Below are 24,626 nucleotides of genomic sequence, written 5' to 3' on the forward strand. Positions count from 1 at the left end.
TCACACACTCCATGGTGGCGCGTTTTGCCGCAGTGGTAGCATAAACGATGCGGAACTTGATCTTTCTCGCTCGTCCTTACACACATACGAAGGGGGGGAGGTTTTTCTCACATTCGCCTGCAAGCCCCCATCCCCGGTGCTGAGGAGTATCCGAATTGCGGACCAACTTCAATGACCCCCGGGGTGGGCCTCCAACTGAAGGATAAAAAAGGAAGCGACTGCTTACAAGCATAAATCGCATTTGCACAGAAGGACAATTCGCCCACGTTCTACGGGTGAACTCCGGCACGTGTGTGTGTGTGTACGCGTATGAGGGTGGGTTTTTTCCACATATCCAGCCAGTTGGCAGTTCCGTCTCAGCAGGGTTAGTGCAGTTCGGTGTACTATGCAGCTCGGTGCTCGGTGCGCTCGTTTAGATGCAGAATTTCAGAACACATGTGCACAGATCCGCACTTTAAATGGTCGTTGAGACGCTTCCCGGGCGCCGATTCGATTTACCGTGATTCTAAGGCTCTACCAGGCACAGGGGCACAACCGGAAACTTTGCACGTTTGGATTTGGTGGAAATCCTTTGAAAGGTGTTAAAATTAATTAGACGTGGTTCAAGTCACCTGGGTACCCGGGAATGTTGGAATCTCCGAGGGCCTTGTAGTGTAGTGTCCTTATTTAGAATAAGGAAGAGGGTTTGAGAGCTTTGTCGCACAAATTAATTTGAGTCGTTATTTTGGATTGTGCACATTTTTCAAAGAGACTTCAGACAACGATGAGATGTCTAAATATAAATATTTTTAACAAAATTCAATGACTAATTAAGTTAAATGCATCTAATAAAACGTCACGCAGGAAGAATTTCACCAGACCCGATTGATGAGTAATCTATGATAAATCACATTAGCATATAATGCTGGAGCCAAATCCCAACGAAAGATGTCTGATAATGAGTTATCCAACAGCACATAAATTTATGCACTCCCTGTCCCAGCTGCATCCCCATTCGTTCCCACCCAATCTGCGAATCAATAGCTAATCACACACTTAAATAATTATTGCGACTGCCGTAGATGAAATCGGCCCCCTGCTAAACGTCGCATAATTAGAACCCGGGCCATAAAGATACCGATACACATGCATCGAACTATTTGCGCAGCGAAAAAACAAATGCAAAAATCGGTATGAACAAGCTTCAACTATTTAAACAGAACCAGGGTTGAACCAGGGTATGGGTATGGGTATGAGTGCGGAGTCGGTAAATGTGGCATCAAAATTTCGCTAATTAATTGCCTTCCTTCGGTCCCCCCCACACGCGACACACGATCAACCGTAATGGGAAAACCTTCAGCTTTTCCTTTCCCCCCTGTGTTTGCTGAGTAAATCAATGAGAGTTCCTCACGTACCGGGCCGGGCCTGCCTGCTGATATAATAAATATGATAAATCAATTAACGTTTTCTACGATTGTGCTTGATTATTAATTAATTGCAAGCTTGAGGTTCGAAGTGTGCAGAGTGTCGGGCTTTTTTTAGAACTAGAACATTCGAGATAGCGCATCGCAATGCCAGCAGTGGGATAGGAACCCGGAGAGGTAAGTAAATTATGAAGTTACTTTTATTCGCCCGGTTTTGCCCGGTTCATAAATCCCTGTTTCGCTAAGATGATTTCGAAACTCCCAAACCCATACGTGTGACGCACGGTCGTGTACGGTGCGCACGAAGTCGGTTGTGACGTGATAATGACCACCGTTCTATGGCGGCACCTTTATTACACTCCCGCCGGTAACGCTTTGTTTTCTCCAGCTGCATGCATCGTTATCCTTACATGTCCCGCAGACACTCACACACGTGCAAAGTCTGGCGGAACGAAAAGCACAGCAGCGAAACGACCGAAAAGTGCATAATGAAAGGATACGCCCGCAAACGAACCGTACCGCCGTTGGTGCTTTTGTTCTCGTTCCCATTCGCTAAAGAAACGAGAAAACACATAAAAAGATGCAACACATTATGCGGCGAAGAATGGAAAAACTGCACCCACTCGGAAGCGGAAGCAAACTGGAACGCGTACCATGGATTGGAGTTGGAGTGTGCGAGTGTGTGTGGTATTTTTTATAATTTGCAAAACTGTCTAGCGATATGTGCACTGTTACGGCAAACCTGGAATGGACAACGAACGGCCAGTGAGTCATTGCTGCTGATTTCCTTTTGTTGTCCGTGGTTTGATTGTGTCGGGCAAAGGATGTACACAATCCGCACTCCCAATGGAACCATTCTCACCGGTTTCTCGAGGGTATCTTTGTGTGGAACTACCCGAAGGCCTGCGGCACTTTAAGCAAGGAGATGAGTGCAATCCTGCAGAACCTCAAGTTGTTACGGTAGCAACCATACTCCTGGTAGGTACGGATTTTCATGGAATACTTTAAAACAACAACCCCGAGCTTTAGCTTCGCTTTTGATTAGGTTGATGAAGAGGAAAGCCATGCCAAAGGTACACACGGTTGCTGTGTAGGTACGCTCCTTTCCCTGTCAAAATAAAGGAAATAATACAAAAAAAATACAACCACATGTAGCAAAAACCTGCTTGGGACGTACTCGAACACCGGACTGCCGAGTACGGTGACCAACGGACCAAAATCTTTCTGTATCAAATTACACTGCATTAACATGTCAAAGAAAATAATTTAACATAACTGGCCATGACATTATTTTCTCAATCTTCCCGCCTTTCGATCCCATTTCCCTTGGCCTGTTATTTTTTTCCCCCCGTTCTACAACGGGTAAGTCCCCGTCCGTATGGGGACGCAGAAGGCGTGCAACTGTTGTTGTAGTTTTTGGGGTGGCTTTTCCGAGGATAAATGGGAGGCAATTTGCCGACTACACGAAACCAATCCGTACACCTGCCGAGAGCGGATGCTTACCGCGTGTGGGAGGGCAACGGGATGGAAAATAAATTCACCGCCGGTTCCGGTTTGGTGGACGTGAAGTTTATATCATTCGGTTACAAATTTATTCCATTTTGTGTTTTTATCCGTTTATATTGTTTGGACTGCACGAGGAACTAATTAGGAGTGTGTGTTTTTTTTTCACTCTTTCACCTAGCTCTTTTACTAGCTTTATGTAAAATTTCTATACCTTTTTGAAGGACTAAAGAAAGACAGTTTAGTTATAGCGTGTGTGAATACCAATGTGATTAGATTTAGCTTTTATATTTTACAACCTTACAATAATACTAACTTAAAGATTATTTATTTATTTCCATTTTTAAATTTTCAGACATTTCATTGGCGATTGAAAGTTTAAACCTTATTGTGAACAACTGTTTTTTTTATAATCTGTTCTAAGTTAAAACAATAATGGCGTAAACCAGTAAAATAAATTAAAAAGGAATAACATATTTTGAGTATTCTATTACTGATAAACGTATTTATTGCTCTTATTTTGAGGCTATGTGAAGGTAAACACGGCCGACAAACATTCCAAAAACCGCGAAATGTTCTTCAATGCTGTTCAACTTTATTTGAACTTGTTTTATGTAATTACCTGCCGATATATCGTTCGAGGCTATCCCCATGCAGATCGTCACAAAACAGGCAAACACAGAAACAAGCTCCAAATTCAAACCAAACATGTTTGCCGATTCATCAACAGCCACATCAACCGCATGAATTGTACCGTCTGTATTCCAGTGCCGCCGCCCTTTGTGCCGTACCGACGGTTGCAAAACAAACAAAAGTTAAGATCCAGCTCGCACAATTTAGACCGACGCGTCGATCTTGATGTGCGCATTTCTTACCACCGCTGCATACCAACCTTATCGCTGGCCGCCCACCCGGCCGCGCGAAAACTTCGTCCACTTGGCTCTGACCTTCTTTTCATACCCGAGAGCACGTCCATCAGCATCAGCATCATGCGTCCGCACATAACTGCACATAACGACCCTCGGCACGGTCAACATCGCGCCAGTTGCAGTAGCGCACTGGCCGCGGCCAACACCGACAGATGTCTGGGAACGATAATCCTCATTTGAATAGCGAAATAAAACGGTTCTTTCATCGCCACCAGCGCGCGGCCCTTTTGCCGTGCCCGAACGCCATCCGGTATGTATATTGTGTGTATGCAATTTCGGGCTCGGACAGTTGCGAGCAGCATTGCGGCAAACAGAACCACCAATACGAGCGCGCGCACCGAAACAATCGACCGCAAAACTTCTTCCGTGCCGTGATCGTACCGAAACTGCAAAAACCTTAAGTGTGTTTGCATTAAATTGCAGCATTAAAGTAATTACTTGATCCTGCTCGGCCGCTGCACAGCTGGAGCATCTGTGCTGTGCTTTGTTGCGAGCAGTTGTCGATTTAGACAACGGAAGGTGACGCAGCAGCAGCAGCTCGTTGTGTGCGAGACCCGAAATGGTTGTTTCGTTCCCTTTATCGGTCACTTTTGTCTACCAAATCAAAGTGAATGGTCGGGTGCGTTTTTTTTTTTCTCTTCTTTCGGTTATGCGCTCTCGATACAGTGCCAAATCTGCATTATTTGATTGCAAAACATTGCGCCAACGGTAAAAGCTGAAACTGACCTAAAATGGTAGTTTCTAATTGTTTTTGTTTTTGTGTATGTATATTTTAAAGGATCGGAGGGATTATGCTGAAACTTACGAGTGCCGAAAAAACGGGGTGCACGGTGCTGCCTTTATCAACATAGATAATGCTAAAGATTAGCGTTGTAATCCGAGCTTAATCCAAATTATGTGAGAATATTTTTGAAAAGGTTTATTTTTCGACTTCCAATGGATGAGTGGGTTGCAACGGATGGGTTGGAAAAGTGGGGAGGGAAGGTTTTTGGGGATGTATTTTCCAAGAGGAATGTGTTTGCTCAAGCAATATTGCACGACATCTAGAAGACCTGGTTGTATGGTTCTTCTTTTAAGCTTAAAATAAATAAATGGCTCTTAATAAACGATTTTTAGCCAGTCCCACCAAATGCATCATTCTTTAAATAGTATATTAAGTGATTAAAATAAAAAATAAAATAAATATTTATTCAATAATTTTTAAATTTACTCCAACCAATAAAATTTTATCGTGCCACAAAGAGACCAAATTGTATCATACTCTAAAATTACTTCTCTCGCAAATTGCACTCATCACGCCAATAATGGTATTCATCTGCACACCGAGCACACCAAATTAGATCCAGCAGCAATGTCTTCCCCCCGAGCAAGTGCATATTATTCTAGCTGAACGATTTATTTCCCCACCAGCTACAGCTGCTCAAGACGTAGTGCTGCTGCAAACATTCGCGTTTCATCAACGACAGCCACACGCGCACACCATCCGCAAGACGTCGCCATCTTTTTGCACCGAGATGACTAACCTGACCCGGCACGCACCCGTGCAAGAAACTACACTTGCTACCGGGCTATCGAAAACGATCGGCATTTCCGTCCGCACACAAAGGCACACGACGAACAGGACGGGAAAGAATGCAACCGCACGCGAAACAAATCGCATCCGGTAAATAACGCCGTTGTGCCGTGTGCCCTCGTTCCCGATTCGGGCGTGCGTGTATGGCGTGTCTATTGGAAGCCGGTTTGTTTGAAGGAAGTCAGGAAGTGGAAATAGTCCAACGGGTTTTCTTCGCGCCGTTCCGGCACAATGTAGCACTTGCATGACACGGTCCAAACATGCAGCGATCGCGTCTTTTGCGCCAGCGCACCGCACCACACGCGTTCACTTTCTGCGAACGGAAACGGGCAGGTTTCGCCGCCCAGCTTCCCATAAACAACTCAATAAAAATGACTATCAGCTGCAGCTGCAGTTGAGCGAAAGGTTCGCCTCCTTCAATTTGCACCGCGTGTGGTAGGATTTTTGTTGCACATTTTGATTTATGAGATAAATTTAGGCTAAGTATAGAACAATTGCGTTCCGAATGGGGATCGCGCATAAAATTGCTAACCAATGCCCCCGAACACCGATGGCATATCGGTGCCCAACCGATCCAATCTTATTCGCGATTCACAATTCGCGTACACCCGCGCCACGAAAGGTCACTTCAAACCGCGCATTCCACAAACGCGAACCAATATTATGTCCGGTTGAATTAGCGTCCAGCGTCAGAAGTACCTCATCGATTTCCCGACTAGACCTCCCAAACCCCCCTCAAAAACCACCCACACGATGCCGGTTGTTTACCGGGCTTTGTGGCTTCGAAGGTGGTGCGGTCGACCGTTGGGTCCAAGTCAATAAATCTTGCATCTAACAGTTGCGTATCGGCATAAACCGAACCACAAACCGATTTGTGCACACAATTTGCACACATTGCTGTTGCTATCGGGTGTTAAAGGTGGCCAGGAGTTATGGTTTGGGGGTGGTGGTGGTGCGAAGGACATCAGACGGAAGGGACCACCCGATGTGGTTGCAAATTCTAAGTCACGTCCGCGGTTGGGCTATTAAATCGAATCGATTTGCCAAGGGTTTCGGGGGTGACGGTTGATGGCATTGACGATGTCAAGAATGTAACAGACTTGCTGATTAATTTTCCAAAAGGTGGAAGCGATTGATCTTAGGTACAGGGTATGCATCATTTGCCGATGTGTAGCAATCAATACCATATGTTCGAAGGAATTGCGATCAATGAAAATAATAGTAGTAGCACCCAAAACATCGAAAGAACTCGAATAAATTACTGTACAGAAGATTTTTTTCTTTTACAGAGATGATAAAGTTTTTTTCTTCATCAATGTCGATCATTTTCATAGACAAACAATACCGCAAAGTGTTCCACAATAATTATCATCAACACTTTCATTTTCATTATCAGCGAATTTCACCAATATTCCATTCAGTTTCACAGTGCACTATGTCACCAAAGTTTTTTTTTCCCCACATCCCATTACATTCCTTCGTATCGACTTGCTTCCACACCTCCTGCTCGGTACGTTAATTAACAAATGATTGCAACCTTCGACACATCGCGCATCAAGAGCCAACAGCGAATGTTGCAAGCTTTCACACCAACGGCCGATAAACGACAGCCCGAAAAATTAACGGCTCTTTGCCATTTTCAGCGGACCCGGTGACAGTAACGACAGACGGTCGGGGGGAAGCAATTAAGCGGACCCTTTTTATCCTGCTGCATTTTACGTGCAAATTACGAACCGAAGCCAATCGATCGAGTTGCCCCGTTGTTTATTGGAAGGAAAATCCTTACCCTGTGGCCCGGTTTCCTTCGTCAAGTAGGTTTAATTTTAATCGGCACGTAAACCGCATCAATATCATTGCGAGCCGGTTGGTGAGATGAGGTGAGAAAAACCATGCTCCAGCATACGAAAAAAAACAACTTTGCTGACAGTTGCAATGTGCCCCGTCCGTGTGCACTGCCTATCTACTGCAGCCTGCCTGTGGCAAGTGTATTGGGTCAGTTCCTTGCCGTCGTGCTTATCATGCAACTTCACTTTGCACACTTCGGCCATTTCTTCCACTAATGGTTTACCACCAGGCGCCAGCTCACCAGACCAAAGCAGGCGCTGAAATGAAAACAGGCTAGCTTCCGGTTTTTATCTTTTTTCTCATACTCCAGTGTGCGAGTGTGTGTGTGGGAGGCAATCCCAAAAGGACGCAAGGCCACACAAAGTCTGGCCCAGGAAGATAAATTTATATGGCAGTGCGATAAACTGCAAAATCACGTACATTGCATTCTATTCACAGTGAGTGCACATAATTGCATCCGTGACTTGGCTTGGTCTTCTTTCGTCTCTTTCGCGGCTGGCTTTTCTTTGCTCTGGATTGTCGGACGTTTTGCCTTCAATATCCGGCCCGGCCCCCGTATAACTTCATCGTCTGCATGCATCAGCCATATTCTTTATCGCGCGTCTGTGGTCTGGCCAAACGATGCCGGTGCGTATTGCAATGTGCGGAAAGAAGCGAAAAAAGTGCCGTGCCCTCCTGCCAAAGCCTTCGTTTGACCAAACACTCGAACAACCAATTCAACCGGAAGGACATCGAGAGCGGCCGCTACTGCACCGCTACACAATCGATATATTATTCTTGCCGCCGGGTTGGCATCATCAGCGTCATCTTCACCGGACGGCACTCGACTCGGCTGTTGAGAAATCACTTAGCCGAACGCCGTGCGCCTAGCCCCCGGGGTACTGTCACACGGTAATGACACTCGTGGCGACAGGAAGGCGAAAACAATTCATATGAGCAGTGGCATTGTGGTAAATGATGAGTGAGTTCCGTCGTCGTGTGGCCCGAAAAAGGTAGCATATTTATTCGCTACCTTCCACTTTTGACGAACGGTAATGGACGGTACCGCTGACGCCTAGATGTAATTGAATTTGAAACCGAAACGTGCGTAGAAGCCGCAATTAAATCAATCGTGCGAAGAACTCAAAGAAATGTAAGAGAAGAAAGGAATAACATCACTGCATTGGGAAGGGGAATAAATTAAAGAAATGCGCGTACAGCTCGCGTAGAATACCTTAGCACGAAAAGATGACGAACATATCGACCAATATGATACAGTAAACAGCTCAAGAGGAGCAAACAGAATGATTAAAAAGTAACGTGATGAAACACTTCTGCAAACACTCACACGCCAGGCAGAAACAGAATAGACAACCTTCGCCCAAGTACGACGAAATTAAACATTGTGTAACAGATTACACACAACGGGTGTTGCCGAATGGGAATGCTTCAACGAGCGCGGCTTATTCCACCTATCGAACGATGTCGCGGTCGTGTGCAGAAGAAAAAAAAAACACCTGAGACAGGTAGTTAAGACTCCATCAACCACCTTCGGGCCGTGTGTTTGCTCGCCGTTTATCGATATCTCACAAACGCGGTTCGCCCGTGACGGAGACATGACGACTGCCAGGCATATCATCATACTATCCCCGCGGATCCTCTGCGTGCTCCACCGCGATGAGCTACCTTGGGCCTGCGCCATCGTGCCACGGTACCTCATTGCCCGCGTGTTATCGAAACATTCTATCAACAAATCGCTTATCGGTACTGAGCTGGCTGTAGCACCAAATTGTCGTACCAGCCACACGGCCACGAACGTGCACGGGGTGGACGGAACCGGGACGAGCAACCGGGTAAACGGGCAAAATCCCGAAGAAAATGCGATTCCTTATCGGTGTGTGTTGTGGAGTGTTTGTTACGAAACGGCGAAACCCAAACGGGAAGCCAACCCCGACCAGCCAGCCCAGTGTGCCCCTGAAGAGCATGCTGCTCTGCTTTCGTGAAGATTTTATCAATACGGGGTTCACCGGGTGGATCAATTCGCCGTCCTGAGACGATCATACACCGCTTTACACCGAAAAGACATCGTCGTCGTCGTCGTCGTCCTAATGGTGATGGTTGAAGTTTTTCGTACCAAAAAGTTTGATCGTAATTTCAGGCGCACACTCTCACCAGCCACGGAACGTGCGACGAAAAGGTGCGATATGAATGCAAATGCGCCCACCAGAATTCAGACTATCACGAATAGGGTCGATTTTCGGTTGACTTCTGAGTAGTGTTCGATGATGTTAGAAGATGAGCGCCCCATTGAGAAGGGCAAACCTTCTTAGCAGCATGCAAAACCCAGGCTCATTCGTTGTAATCGGTGCTGAACTCTCGTACCGAAACCCCTTTTGCTAAACTTCCAAGCCGATGAGGGAGAAGCAAGGGTGGAATTGATTTCTTATCACCAAGCGCACCATGTATCTTTTCCCGGGATGATCCACAACGAGCAACGTCATCCAGAAAGAAGAGCCCGAATGATGTAGTTGTTTGATGCTGCATCAGTACCGCAGCTGTACACGTCCAGAAATTGGTAAAAAGTCTCCAAAGTCCAACAATCCGATGGCCAAACTCATGGGCGACGGGCTTCCTGGTGTCGAGTGCGGCCATACCACTGCACCACCGTACAAAAAAACCCTCTAATGATAAATTAAGTTTTCAAGAAAGTATTAGTTGCAAAGTTTTCCAAAGCTCACAGCATCCACAACCATCACACACACACACACACCTTGCCACCCGAACGTGACTTTCATTGGCCAAGTGTCCGGGAGTGTCATCATCACGCTCCGGAAGGCGCACGGACATTAATCAACCCGTGTAGAATGGCTTACCGATACGCGCTGCTACTTCTGCCATTCGCCTTCATGCAGCGCTTTAGTTTGCGCTCCGGAACACGTACCCTCCATTAGCCCTTTGGGAAAGCGAACGATAAGCCGACTTCGTGACGGCTAAATATTGCTCACTTTTTGGGGAACGCCCCCCCCGTACCGGAGGAACGTGCAAGTTCGTACTATAAAAGATGCAGAAAATTAACATCATTATTCAGGCTAGCGGGCGACCTCCCTGATCTAATGACTACGGGTATACGGCAGGAAAGGACGATGAGAGCGAAAGCATCAACAACAGAGCGTATACGGTTGCTTAATGCCAAACCGGTGTATTGGCATGTAATTAAATCGTGAAAGAATTGGACGACTTTATTACGTGATGGACAACGGCATTCGATGGTAGCTTTGTAGCAGCAATAGGAACAGTTGTTTCCTTGCAAGTATATCTCGGGGAAAGAATGTTGTCTCAGTCAGTAATTCACGCAATAAAGAATAATTTCTTGACAGACAGGAAATTGTTTCATGACAGGAGATCCTGGCCATCACTCTCCACCACGAGTTGAGGATGGGCCATTTTATTAAGCATCTCTCATGCAGTGGAATTCTACGATTTGTCTACTGATCTCACCGCCAACATGGTAGAAGTAAGAAATTACTAACCCAAGCTCTTCGCAGTGACTGAGGAAAGAAAAAGTAACGTCACGTTCCAATCGGACAGCGTACGGGCGCACATCATCTGCAGAGTGTTTTACTTAGACCACTTCCACGTCCGTGCCATATGGGGATGCGGCTTTTGTCTTCCATTCCTTAGATAGCAGCTTCGACCACGGAGCGTCTCACACCTCACACCTCACAGGACAATCTTCACACATGGACGCGGACAAGGCATGGTCCACACGCGTCCGTATTGTATTTCGCGCAAAATAAAGCTCCCTCTCATTGTTTGGAGAATCGTGGCCGAACAGAAGTCATCCCGGCCCCAAATCCACCAAGACAGCAAAAAAAATCACAACTCCACCAGTGATCTCTTCAGCGTACGTCCAACCATCCGCAACCAACCCGCCAGGGGGCGCTAGACTCGTTGCGTCGTGTGTAGAAAGTGATTTCTTCACCTTGCTTCCCACTTTGGCCACGGCCAAACAAGCGGCAGGCACGGTTGGTTATCGTCCCGCATCGGAAAAGTGAATCTTTTCAACCGGTCTCCGCAGCCGCAGGATATCAACCATAGAAGCAGCAGCACGGCAAGGAGTGGATGAAGCGAAGCTGACGAGAAAATTGTGTGAGTTGTGAATAAACAAAAATGGGATAAGTCGACATCTCACACGCAAACAAAGCGCCCACCCCCCCTCGTAAACAACCACCCGCGTTCTTTTGTGTGTGGAAGAATATTCATTTTGTCATGTATGGGTGGGTGTGTATGTATGTGTTTGTATGGAAAGGACAGCAGGAAAGGACGCAAAGTTCATATAGCAACCGGCGAAAGGATGATGAAATATGATATCCTTCAATGGTACCGGGAGAGTGTTGACTTCTTCTACCACCGAGGTCCTTCTGCGGTATATCAGGCTTTGTCGCTATTTCTTGGAGCCTTTTTGTTCTCTTTCTCTCGCCCACTTGCTGGAGTGGTCCCGGCACTGGAGGAACCCAACACCACCAAAGGGTGAAGCGGCGAGCCCGACGACCGCCAACGGCACAAAACCGAAAGGATGGAAATGGCATTATTTGCGTGTGCCATTTGCAGCCGTGCTCGGGCTCGTGGACGTTTGAGGACACGCTACTCACACCAGCATACCGTGGCCATGCTGGGGCGAATCAGAGCCAGGCTGGAGATGCGAATAAACTACCTCATGAACGGGGACGGCAGAAAAAAAAGCTACCGAACGGAAACTCTGTGCCACCCTGCGGTTAGAATCATTTCCACGCTCAATGTCGACGGGATGGATGATTTCCGCCATTCAGCGACGTGGCAAAGCCCGGCAGCAACTTGCCGGGGCCATTAGAGTAGGTGAAATGAGGCGAACCATTTTTTTTTTTGCTTTATTCGTTACTTGTCCCAACTCCGCGTGGGTAGTGAGGAAAGAAAAATGGAACAAAATAAGCGCGATAACTATGTTATGCCTTGCGGTCATTGCGGATTGCACGTTGCTTTGGGATGCTAGGTTCAAGGTAGCAACGGGAATAAGCGCACCGAAGAAGTTCTCTTTCTCGATCACTTGTTAAAGGTGGGTAATAAGCTGCTTAGGTAACTAAGGCCCTTGACGAGGCAAGTAGTTGGAGACCGCTAGATACGTTAGTAATGAATTTCTATTTTCATAATCAAGATATTAATGCTAAATTGCGAGAATAAAATGAGTAATAAAAAATTTAATCTTCAAAAATGGGAAAAACTAATTCCAACAGCAGCTCCCTTATGTATGTAGAAGAGGATTGTTCCTTCTTATCCTTAAAGCTAACGATGATGTGCTTTGTAATCTTCTGACGTTACGGAGCATACGTCAACGAGTTCTGGGGCCGCAAGTAATCCGTCTGCATTCACCAACATTCCGTTCCCAGCGAGTGCCGTCCGTATCCCTCCGAAGGGACAAATAAGTGAGCACTTGCCCTCAATGTTTCATTATTTATTTACATCACTTCACAACACACCGACCCGCATACGGGGAGCCATTTTGTCGTCGTACTTGAGCAGTTTTGACGGAAAGCTCTCTGCAAGCCTTGCACTACTACTGCAAAAGCAAAGCTCTCACTCTCTTCCATCCTCGCTGCCCCGATGATGACGTACTAAATAACTTACCATCATTTTTCCACATTACTCGCATGGTTTTACATGATTGCATGACGTTTCGGGGCGGGAATGTGCGGTACGGACCGTTCTTCTCCAGCTCCAAAATCTAGCATTCGATCCATTCGGTACAGATCTGGGTAACCTTCAACTCATAAACTCCATCGGTACAGTGTGTTTCTAGGCCATTGCGCTCGTCTGCCGGTTAGTGGAAGCTTACGATGTACGATAAAAATCCGTACTTTCTTCCGAATCAGTTTTCTGACGTTTTCGCCCCAACACAAACCGACACACCACCAGCCGCAATGGCGTCATACGGCTGCAAAATAGCTGACAGACTTGGGGGAAAGGATATACGATAAGGATGGTATTGTCCGTATACGCGCAGTGGAACAAAACAACACCAACAGTCGCAATGGTGGAAGGAAAAAATCTCCGGCACAAAAAAAAAGAGCCGATTCAAGCATTTCGTGGAACGGAACAGTATCGATGTGCGGTGCGCGTCTCCGTTGCTGTGTTGTTTGTCATGTATTAACTCGCCCAGGAACGAGAGCAGTCATCTCGATTCCCGGACAAAGATAAGGCCGGGCGATACCCAGGGGTCTACAAGGCCGTAGAAGAAATGGGGATGTTTACAGGATGTTTGCCCCCAAAAACGGAACTTAACCTTAGGAAACTGTTCCGGAGTGATCAGCACTTAACCCACCCCGGAGCGGGAAATTAGAGCGGGTGGATTATATGGTCCAAGATGTCTTGACTCTTAATTCACCGAAAATAAATATCTCGGTAGCAAGTGGCTGTGGCTTGCAAAGGCTGGTCGAGATGGTTTGATTTTTCACCGATTACTTTACGGTGATTCCTTTCGACCCAGCCCCGACTAATCCCGGCCGAGCCGACTCGCCGAGACGACTGAAGTACGCAAGAAGGGTCAAGCGAATGACGAAGGCTTTCTTCAGTGCGTATGTAACATTTCTGGATCGATACTGTTTTTCTGGCTGCCAGAGCTCCATTACGTTCCGAACTTCAGCTTCGCCTACCTTCAGTACGCCTCCTGCCCTGCCCTGCCGCACACTAATCCTTATCAACATGCGGATAATCCGATCCGGTGTTATTTTATTTTTTTTTTTATTCATCTTTTCAATGTTGTTTGCGTGAAGCGTTCAAGGTTGCACAGAGCAACCGGTAACGGAGATGCAGGGAAAATTGAATCAATTTCCCGTGTACCCTACCCTAAACAATCACCGGCCTCGGATAAAACGACGACAACAACAACACCGACAAAAAATACACCCATATGGAAAGATGGAAAGCCGAGCAGGAGAGGCTCATGTTTCTTCCCATCCCAAGCGCCCATGTAACGCACCTTTTTTATTCGCTCACAGATAAGCGTAAAAGAGCCACGGGCTTATCCGGTCCGAGAAGAAAGCCGGAAAAATCATACAAACACACACACGCACGCACACCAGCAGCAGCATCTCATACGCCTATAAAATCGCGCATCGTCACGGGAAACGGCAAACGGGGCGAGGAATGTGTTTTGATTCTGGCATTCCGGTTCGCCCCCTTCGCTCGCTTTTTCTGCGTCGGATTGATACACAGCATCTCGTCGGCGTAGGATTGGCCGAATATCCTAATCCTGCGAGGGCTTACGGGCTATCGCTATTTGTCCGAGACGTCGTGGTTGCGTGTGCGTGTTTCCGAATTCGAGCCGTGTCGTTAAATCCGGTCGTTAGGGACACAGTGTACTAGAAAAAACAATTTTCCCTTACAGCATTTCGGCGAAAGTAAAATGCCATGATCGATCGATTTTGTTGATAAAATTATTCATTTCATTAGAACTAAACAACAACAAAAAAAACATCATACTTCTTCTTCTGTCTGTAATCTTCAAAACTGAACACGCGGAGCCGATGACGTAAGGGTACAAACATTTTATTTTTGCAACGTGACACTTTCCCGCCAAAAGCCAACGGTCGTCCAACGGATCGTGATGTAATCGTCGGACCGCGTCAGAACGCGCGCTTGTTGAGTTCCCCACCGAAAAAAAAACAGGTTACTCGATCTTCATCATCCATCCACCGGCGGAACAAAACAAAACCAGCTCGTCCAAAGAAGGCACATCATCAGCCCCAGAGCCCAGCACATCTCTCACCAATACACACATCGGGGCCAGATTACTCTACCCACCCCTTTTATAGGGTGGTTGGTGGCAAAGGGAAATACTGAAAGGGAAGATCGCGATCCACGCGGCCCATGTCATGGCGATCGCCGTATAAAAACATCGTCGTAAAACCGGTTTTTAATGATCGCATCGCACCGTGGGGGGACCGTTGGATGTGGAGTGAGAACGGTACCGGTTTACAAACAAACAAAACGGCCAAATGGACGCCGGCATTTCGCGTCCCGGTGAAATTGGTGAGCTGGGGTGTGCTTCTTGTTTTTTTTTATTCCCTCCATGCTAGCGATCGCTGTTTTGGCGCGAAGTTTTTCGAGGCACGACAAATGATCATTATGTTGCGTTACTTTAAAACCGGGTGGCGTATAAATACATTCTTCCCTTCCATTTGCAGTGCTCGTGGCAGGATCTGTGATTGACACATCCACCCAATAATTAGCCGCAACGGAAAGGAAAGGATGTAACCGGCAGGCACTCGGAAAGGCTATAAAACACTCATTCCTTCACGCAATATCCCTGAACATAACCGGAACGATAAAAAAAAGGCAGTAAAAGGTGGCTAGCCAACCATTTCCACGCGGCAAGATAGCCGGCAAACAGCTTAAAACTTGCTCCGTTCAGGATCGCGTGGGCAATTCGAGGCGAACCGGGGGTGCGGATGATGCTCCCATCCATTCGCGAGGGCCTTCAGACACGCAAATTTCGTTTCCATTTTCTTATTGTACTCCTGTTTGTTCCTTCCAGGTCATGGCTGTACTGTTGCAGCAATCTGTTGCTTTACCGGCTGAAAATAAAAACCATCCACCTAGAACGTCCCACGCCCGAAACGGTCCCCCCCCCCTTTTCGGTGTCGAAAATGTTGCGATTCCCAATCGGTCGCCGGTACACGCCGGGACGGATTGCATGCTGGCGCAAAACAATCGTTAAACTTTCGATCTTCTGCCTTTTCTACTCGTTAAACACACACTTCGGTCCCCTTCTTCGGTTTTTGCGGGATGGCCGTGTGGCCACACTTTGGAAAGATGTCAATTTTAATTTTCAACCGACAATCAATTTTACGCTCGAACGGAACAAACCACCCCCGAAAAGCAACAGAACAAATAAAATGCGAATCAGTTTGCCCCAAGCCGGGGTGGGAAAATGGGCAATGGCCGAGGAGGGACTGACGCTGCGCTGACGTAGAAGTTTGAAGTTTGCCGAAAGGTTGTTGCTGAATTTTTTATGCAGTTTGGGAAAATGCGGGAAAAAGCAGCATGTACCGGGTAAGCTGTAAGCCGTAAGCAGAAGGGCTATAAATCCATTTCCCAGGAGCTGTCGGTGTTTCGGAGTTGTTTGTTTGACAGGGACGAGAAAACGATCATTTAATTTTCACAATCAGTTGACAGTGGTACAGACTAATGAAATGCGATGAAGGTTGGGAACGGTTCTTTGAGCCTTTAAGAGTTTGTTTTTCTACCCACAAACAAGTTGGGATGTTGGGATTTGTTGTAAAACAATTAATTGTTACTGCATTAAAAATTACTCCGAATCAGAAATTTTCTTTCGAAGTACATCTTTTATTAAGTACCAATCAATTTATGTTTGGTGGAACAGCATCCTACGTGCAATATTGTGAGCCACATGACACTATCATCGTGTGTTTTGAATAGCACATACGGGCAAAGCAACATACTCCCGGCCACAAACTAATTTGTACGCCAAATAATTATACGGTGGTGGACGGAAGGTACACTCCATTTGATAGCCACAACCTTCTTCCGATTCATCCTCGCATCTGCATGTACGACGTGAGTTGCCCACCGTTCGTCATCATCGCAGCGAAGCAGCCTTCCAAAATTGTTATTTTCCCACGAAAAACCAAACAAAAAACACACACACATCGTTTGCACTGGTGCACGGTTTGATCATTCAGGATTAGTCAACCGTTGCCTTCCACGCGTTCGTGCCATCCAGGCACCGACATAATCTCTCACTTTGCCGGGGTCGGATTATCCCGGGCACAGTTTGGTCAAAAATGGCAAAGGCTAGCAAAATTTGACCGGAAACCGTACGACCGTGTGGGGCATTGCCGCAATGCAATCGATGCAGTTTCATTCCATGTCGCTGTTTGCCCAACCGTGATGCTGACGTGGCTGATGATAAACTGTTTCGAGCTGGTGGATGATAATGACGATGGTGGTGGTGGTGATGTTAGCTACGAATGTTACCCGATGGCCGATGATTACGTGTTGCTAATTGAATTTCGATTTATCATAGTCGTTCAATCATTTGGCAGTGCAATGCGAAGAACGGACAGGATGCATGCTGGTGGTGCATGGTGTGCGCAAAATATGGCAAACAATGTTTTGAGTTTGGACCTGCTTTTTTTTGTTTGTTTGGTTGCATCATTCAATTGTTTTGTTTCATTGTGGCACAGCATAAATTGTGATTCTGCCACAATATAACCTTTCCCGACAGGAGCGAGTTGTTCATTTGTTTACAATTCTTTTGAAAATTCCAACAATCATTTTTCGTGAAACAAAATTACTAATAACGAATAAACGAGAATATGTTGTTATAAGCTGGCATCAGTATTGCGTTATATTGCTTTTAGCGCAATAAAAATAGCACAGTTGATTGATTTATGATATTGCAATAAGCGCTCATTGTAACAGTTCGTAGAATCTGTATTCCCTGACATGGTAAGAATGTTCATGGATGTGTCGACGAAGCGATAGTTTGCTGTTAACGTAAAACGTGCTGATAACAAGGCCAATCCCGGGAATAATACGATATGCAATGATAATGATGTTTCAACAATGAATGAATGCATTCGTGAAGCTCGTTACTATGAATTTCATGAAACATATTGCTATTTTCATTAATTTACTAGTGTTTTATTAAAAAAACACACACACAGCCCATAGTCAGAAACTTTAAGCTCAAATTTGAAACATTTAACTAAGATAAACAAATTGATTAAATACACAATTTAACATATTCACAGAAACTACGCCACATCTACGTTCATATCGCCACATACATCGATATTTTTGTTTTCCACCCAACATCAATAAACACACCAACCATGTGTTCATACATCATAGCAGCCTGGTTTTCTAGTGCTGGATGCAAAGCCTGCTTCATTTTTCGAACAAGCTGCGCTAAAGTGCTATATTAGTGACGAAAAGCTGCTGCTCCTACAAACACTTCACGTGTGTAAATATGCTCACCCAAAAATGCCAACGATGGGACACGAACCCGGGCGCATCCCTTATTTCTTCCCCCACTACAGCGACAGGGGGACCCCCTAAGCAATTAGAGTAGCGGAAAGTGGATCGGCTTCACTTCTCGATACACACCAGCAAAGGTACCGGTTAGTCATATTTGCCAGATCGATCCCCATTTTCTTTCCGGTTCTAATGAACAGCTATTTTCGAAGAAAACAACTAACCAAACAGTAAAAAGGGCCAACCGGGCTGGAGGAGGGAGGGGGGGGGGGGGGGTTTCACACATGTTCGTCACGAACAAGCCCACCAATTCGAACACGTAGTTCGAAACCTCGTCTGCCGGTCGTACAATCGATCAACAACAAAACATGAAGCTACGGAAAGGGCCCTAAGTCTATTTGCTCTTACCGTACTTTAGCTCACCACACCACCACCAGCACACACACAAACGAGAGGATAAATTCGTGAAGGGCCTGTTTTCTTGCAAGATCTTTCGTTCACTTTCGGCCCAGCCCAAGCGAGCGTACGTGTACGCGCGAATGTTCATCTTCATCCCCGGCGACAGTGGTACCCAATGGAAGCCACACAGCTTTTTACGATTGTTTGCCCGCGCTACAGCATGTAGCGGAGCAGGTAGTACGTGACCTCTTAACACATTACCCTACGCCAAAACCAAGCTCATTAAGCGCCTGCTAACTTGAAGGGCTAATAAAACTCGATTTCGGTCGGTGTACGGTTCCGGCTCGGGTCTGTTTACCACCGACCGGAAGATTTTCCTTTCTTCGTTAAAGCAGGCCACGAAAAAAGGTTTTTCCCTCGTTCGAACAAATTACACGAACACGCTGCTGCTTAGTTCCTTCGTTTCGGGGAGAAAATTTTCGATCGATTAGCACCTCTGGCGGGATGCCGGTGGAAGCTAGCAGCGGAATACACTGGGACAGTTTTGTACCGAGAAGTGTCTGGACGACTAGCGTCCACGTGGTGGCATAGTGACAGACCAATTTACAGAACCTTGTCAATGGGCAATGTAAACGCCACGTACACACAGCCCACAAAATCGACGTCCATCTCGAGCAACAACAACCACCACACCCGTACACCAGATATGATCCCTTGGTAGGAGAAAGGCAAGTCACGTCTGAAGATGCACCCGGAATAGTCAACGACACATGGGACACCTACCCCGGGCCCGTAAGACACGGCCCGCATCGTACCTTCGACGGATGTGTCTTCTTCGCAACGTTCACTTCTCCAGATTCTCCGGATTCGGTACGTAAAATGCGTAGGGGTTCGAAAACGTTCGAAAGACCGCACCAAAAGATGGCCGATTGTTGTCTGCAATCGTGCGTCGTCTGTACGAATGTGTCAGTTTGCCAGCAAAACCCTTTGCTCCGTCTGGGAAGAGAGTTGTTCCGCCCACGGACAATAAACGCAGGACAATGAACCAAGCGGGCGGGATGTGCGTTTTGTAGGGCTTCTTGGGGAGGGCTAAATGAGCAACTGCTGTCACGAGATGTGGAGAGAAAAAGGTGGATGGATGCGAAACAAAAAAAAAGGTTACTCTGAACGCAATAATTGATGCAAGATGCGCCGCCGATGTGCATGGAGGAAGGCGAGAGGTGACCGCAAGAACACACCAACACTCGTGCACACGGTTGACCCTCTGAAACTGATCTCCGTGGAAGGTTCTTGGGTGATCCACAGGAAATCGTTTGCATCGGAATATCCCAGCAGCGATTTGTGAATCTCATGAGAACTTCAAACGGCCTAGAACTTGACGAAAAAAAAACCTTGGAATAATTACATCCCAGCCAAAGGGTATTTACTACCCTTGCCAATTGCATCCGAAGCACACGTGTTTTACATATCGTTTTCGAATCACGTCCCACACTCGCACTGCCGGTGAATCATTGGAGCAGTGTCAATTGGACGAGCCGCGAGAATTCCACGAAAGCGACTTACAATTCCACTTACGGACGATAGACAGGTTTAATTGCGGAGCACTAATCAACCGAACGGAAGGCCGTGCAACGATGACTCATCCGCTAGCGGCGTAAACAAATCTCTTCCGTTCCGCACATCTAGTTACCTTCGACGCGATGGAGTTGTCAAATACGATACTTCTCACCGGCCCGGTGATTAATGATCAACGGGGTCTCTCACTATCAAACGGGTGAGAAGTATTACTGGCTGGTAGTGTGCGCAACTGCTCCCCTCACGAATTCCAACTTCAAAGCATGGTTCCGATTTTCTTACGCATTTTTTTTTCCTCGGCAAATCTTTATTCCTATTCCCAGCGTACCGTGCTACACGCTGTTTAACCCCGCTTAGTGTGGGGACACCATCTTCGATGGCGTAACAAGACAGTGATTTAGATAGCGAGCATGCGATAAGATAGCCGTACACCGACTGCGTCCATTCGCAGCAGGTTTTTCGGAATTTTGGTGCCCCGGGAGAGCACCGAGTGCGGTCGAAATGTTGCAATGTTGTCTGCAGATATGGAAGCCTCCCCATACTGGAGGGGCCGTGCACGCAGTGCACACAGTAGTAGTGGTAGTAGTATGTCGTACTAGCAGGGAGTGTGTTGTTTATGTTTGCAATCCCTTCGCATCCCCGCTGATTGCTTGCACCGTGCCAGTCACACTCTACAAATAAGAAACATTCCTTCGGTGCACCCTTCGGGGACCGTTGTTGGAACCCCCGCTGGGATGGGAGAATTCATTGGACATTACTCTCCCTTCTCTGGGGGTGACTCCCTTGCAGTGAAGTAAACAGGGGGAAAGAAAGGGCCACACCACCACAGTACGAGCATCGCGCCTGAGTTTATTGCCCCGAAGACGGCTTACTATACGCGGCGGTATGCTAATTGCTTACATTCGGCAATAGCCGGGCCAACGGCCGGTAAACAAAGCCAAAAAACTCTTCTCCTAGCCGAAGCCGGCACACACTTGAACGATGCCCGGTGAAAGTCTTGCCATTTTTGTGAAGCCACCATTTATGGCGTTGGTTTCACAGATTGACTTCGGTCCTTCATTAGGTCATCGGAGGGGCCAAAGGGTAACACATATGTACGGGTGTTTTTGCCCGTGAGCGATGCAAACCCGAATGGGGCGCGTATGTTTTGAGCTTTGCAGCCATTCAATAGCAATAAAAGCATAGCTGTGTCCCCGCAGGGTAAATGTTTTGCATGAGAAACACCTGAATGAATGATGACGAAGCCGTTTGTGGCATTGTACATCAGAAAAATGCTATCATTTCACCATCTGCTAGCTGTGCACGCGAAAAGCTGGACGACGAATTGCAAACGAACATATACAATTGGACAAAACCGAATAAAATCCGGGGAAAATAATCCATCAAATTAGCACAAAAACATCGAAAGAGTAAAATAGTAAAACAAAATAAAATGGAAATTAAAGGAATTGAATAGGAACAATAAATATGGTCAGATTTCCTGCTAGTGACATAAGTGGTGAAGCGATGAAATTTTCTTAAAGTGGAAAAATTCTGGTGACAAAACATCATCATATCTTAATAAAGGTGCTACATTTCTACATTTCACTCCAAAAGCACTAGATTGCGGTAATCCAACCAACCAGTCTAGTCCTATGGTTGGCTGCACATGGTCCTTCACCACTATGGCGGCACCATCTTCATTCGAACCCATACATCCGAGAGACAAAATGGAGGTGAATGTAAATACTAACCATATAGTAGCACCGTTACTAGTAACGCCAGTTGGACCACGAAGAATTCATCTCACACATGTGGAATTCATCCACACACAACGAGCTCCTGGCCTAGCACAATGGACCACGGAAGTAGACGACCTACCGAGTCCGTAACGCCCAGAACATCCGGAACGGGATGCAGACAGGATACAGAGTCCGTTTTGCGGGTGGACGCTGGCGTTTCGTTTCATATCAGCGTTTAGACGATCGCGAAACCGCAGCACTTCATTTTATCCTTCTCATCCCGACAAAAAAACGGGCTGCCACGCTGCCACCCAAAACACTCGGCTGGTGCGGGAGAAACCACGCTGCACGGATGTAATAAAAATTTATGTTAAAAAAGCACCAGCCAAAGTCCTGGCATCTGGCATGCTTTATGTATGTGAAAATGGTTCCCCTTGCTGGACAGGGCATTATTTGAGGTGTGATGAAGAAGGGAGGTCCGAGTGGAACCAACCAGAACCCAACCTCGACGGGTGGATGAAATACCATAGGAAAACTACTCTCCAACCACCGTAGGACATTCTCACACTCACACACGGGTGGGGGGGAGGGGTAGTGCTAGTGGTGATAGTAGGCATTTTCGGCTGATGACACGACCGCGTAAAAGCCACTCCTCGCCCAAAACCAGTGAAGCTGTACTACGAGCTGCGAATGAATGATGGTGCAACATCGGTACGCTTTCCTCCCGGAGGTTTGCCGAATTTCGTGCGAGTTTTCATATTTTATATTCACATATCCGAACTTCCCTATCCCGTTGGAGAGGGTGGACCAAATGGAAAATGGAAAGAAGAAAAAAAAACATCTCAACCACACCGACCACTTTTTAGGCCGATGTAATACCCGTCACTTACAAAACTTTTCGGCGTCCCAACATTTCGATGGGTTAAGCGAGAGAACCACATATCGGACCAACGGTCAGGACCTTCGGCCCTTCCCTGCGTGGAGCTTAATTTCCGTGCCAAAAGCTTGCTTCATCCTCACACTCACTCGGGGCGTGTTTGTTACGGAGGGTAAAAGCGATGCTGTCAAAAACTAAACTACAGGAACCGACCGAACCGAGCAAGGCGAAAGGGGTGCACCCATCATCCAATAAAGTGACCGCGGAAGCATTTTCATTCAAAAACAAGGAAAAGGGAAAGCTGCCTAATATTTATTTTACCCTTGTGCCACCACACCGTTGCGCACTTTCGACTATTTCGACATTTTATTACAGCCCACAATGCAGGACGACGACGCGAAAGCCTGACGCGTGTGATGGATGGATTTACACTTCTTTAAAGCCTGTAAATGCAGGAGCCGAATGCAACAGGATGCGCAATGCAATTCGTACCGGTGGTTGATATGGTTGACTGTATTTTCAATCAAATCCTATCTTACCGCTAGTAAAACCGAAGTAAAAGCGTACCGAATCCGGATTATGGCGATTTTCATGCCTCTCTCTATTTTACATTCTCTCTTGCTTGCTTTTTATGCTACAAACGGATAAATGAAATGCCACTCGAGTTTTCCTCTTCTGCAGGTTCGATTGCAGCACCACCAACAGCTAGTGTGAAAAATTTGTTTCCCTCCTGAACGGGCTTAACATCCCGATTGGTGATGATTGTTTGCGATTTTCCACACGACTTACCATCGCAGATCGATTGCTACACCGGACTACAGGGTCCAGGCGGGAGTTTTGTCCCGTGGGCGTGATGATGAAGTGCATTTTTAATCGTGCTCAATTTACCCTTAAAAAGAGGAACAATTTCAATAGCAGCACCAGACCGATAGGTCCGATTTTCATGCAGCTCGTCCCAGTTTTCATGATAATCATTTCGATCGTTAATCGATGCAACTAATTATTTACTCGATTAGGTTCATTATTGGGGACCATTTTAAAACGATACCGTTGTACTGTGGGTCATTTGCAACAAATGATGTTTATTTATAAGTTTGTATCTTAAAAATGTATTTTTTTGTTGATTTTTATAATGAATTGTGAGGGGAAAATATATTTGGAATAACTAACCGGTGGTGCTGAGTAAAATGACAGTTTAGATCAATTGCCCAACCTGCACCCAAGTAGGAAAAAAGGGCCCAAGAGGGTGTTACAATTTAAAAAGCATGCTTCATGGCGCCCTACCGAAAGGAAAGTCTTGTTTTAACTATTTTGGTACAGTAAAAGTAGGACACAAAGCATGGTGGTGCTACTCACAAAATGAAGAAAAAAAAAAACACATAAAACATGCTGCCCAGTACCCTTCGATCAGATCGTACAAAGATGCATACGATTGCAGATTTTGTTTCGCAAAAGAAATCGACCGACTTTGGATTCCTGCTGCCCCGGTATAAAACACAACAACAATCCTACCCTTACAACTCTGAAATATGAACCCATAACTTTCATGCCCTGCACGGGCCCGACCGGGTGGTACGGGGAAACGTCAACCTGACGCCAAAAAGCCTGCCACAGCCTTAGGCTCGTTTTAAAAATCGATTTTTGGCCACAGGAGTTGAAATGTTGTTATGGTTGGCTTATGCCAAAAAAAAAACCCCCGCTCACACTTCAAACCCCATCTTCCTGCCCGGGCGTTTGTAAGCATTCCGGGTAGAGAGATCGCTTTTTTGTGCAATATTGGGCTAAAAA

At 46.4% G+C, this 24,626-nt stretch overlaps 1 protein-coding gene across 1 annotated transcript in view; it reads right to left on the bottom strand.

The window, feature by feature from the left end:
* The window catches only part of LOC128300987 (Krueppel-like factor luna), a 230,551-nt gene that overhangs the window by 188,237 nt on the left and 17,688 nt on the right, over window positions 1-24,626 (bottom strand). The window lies entirely within an intron of this gene.

The sequence above is a fragment of the Anopheles moucheti genome, chromosome 3 (genome assembly GCF_943734755.1).
Source record: "Anopheles moucheti chromosome 3, idAnoMoucSN_F20_07, whole genome shotgun sequence".
In the NCBI taxonomy this organism is placed as follows: Eukaryota; Metazoa; Arthropoda; class Insecta; order Diptera; family Culicidae; genus Anopheles; species Anopheles moucheti.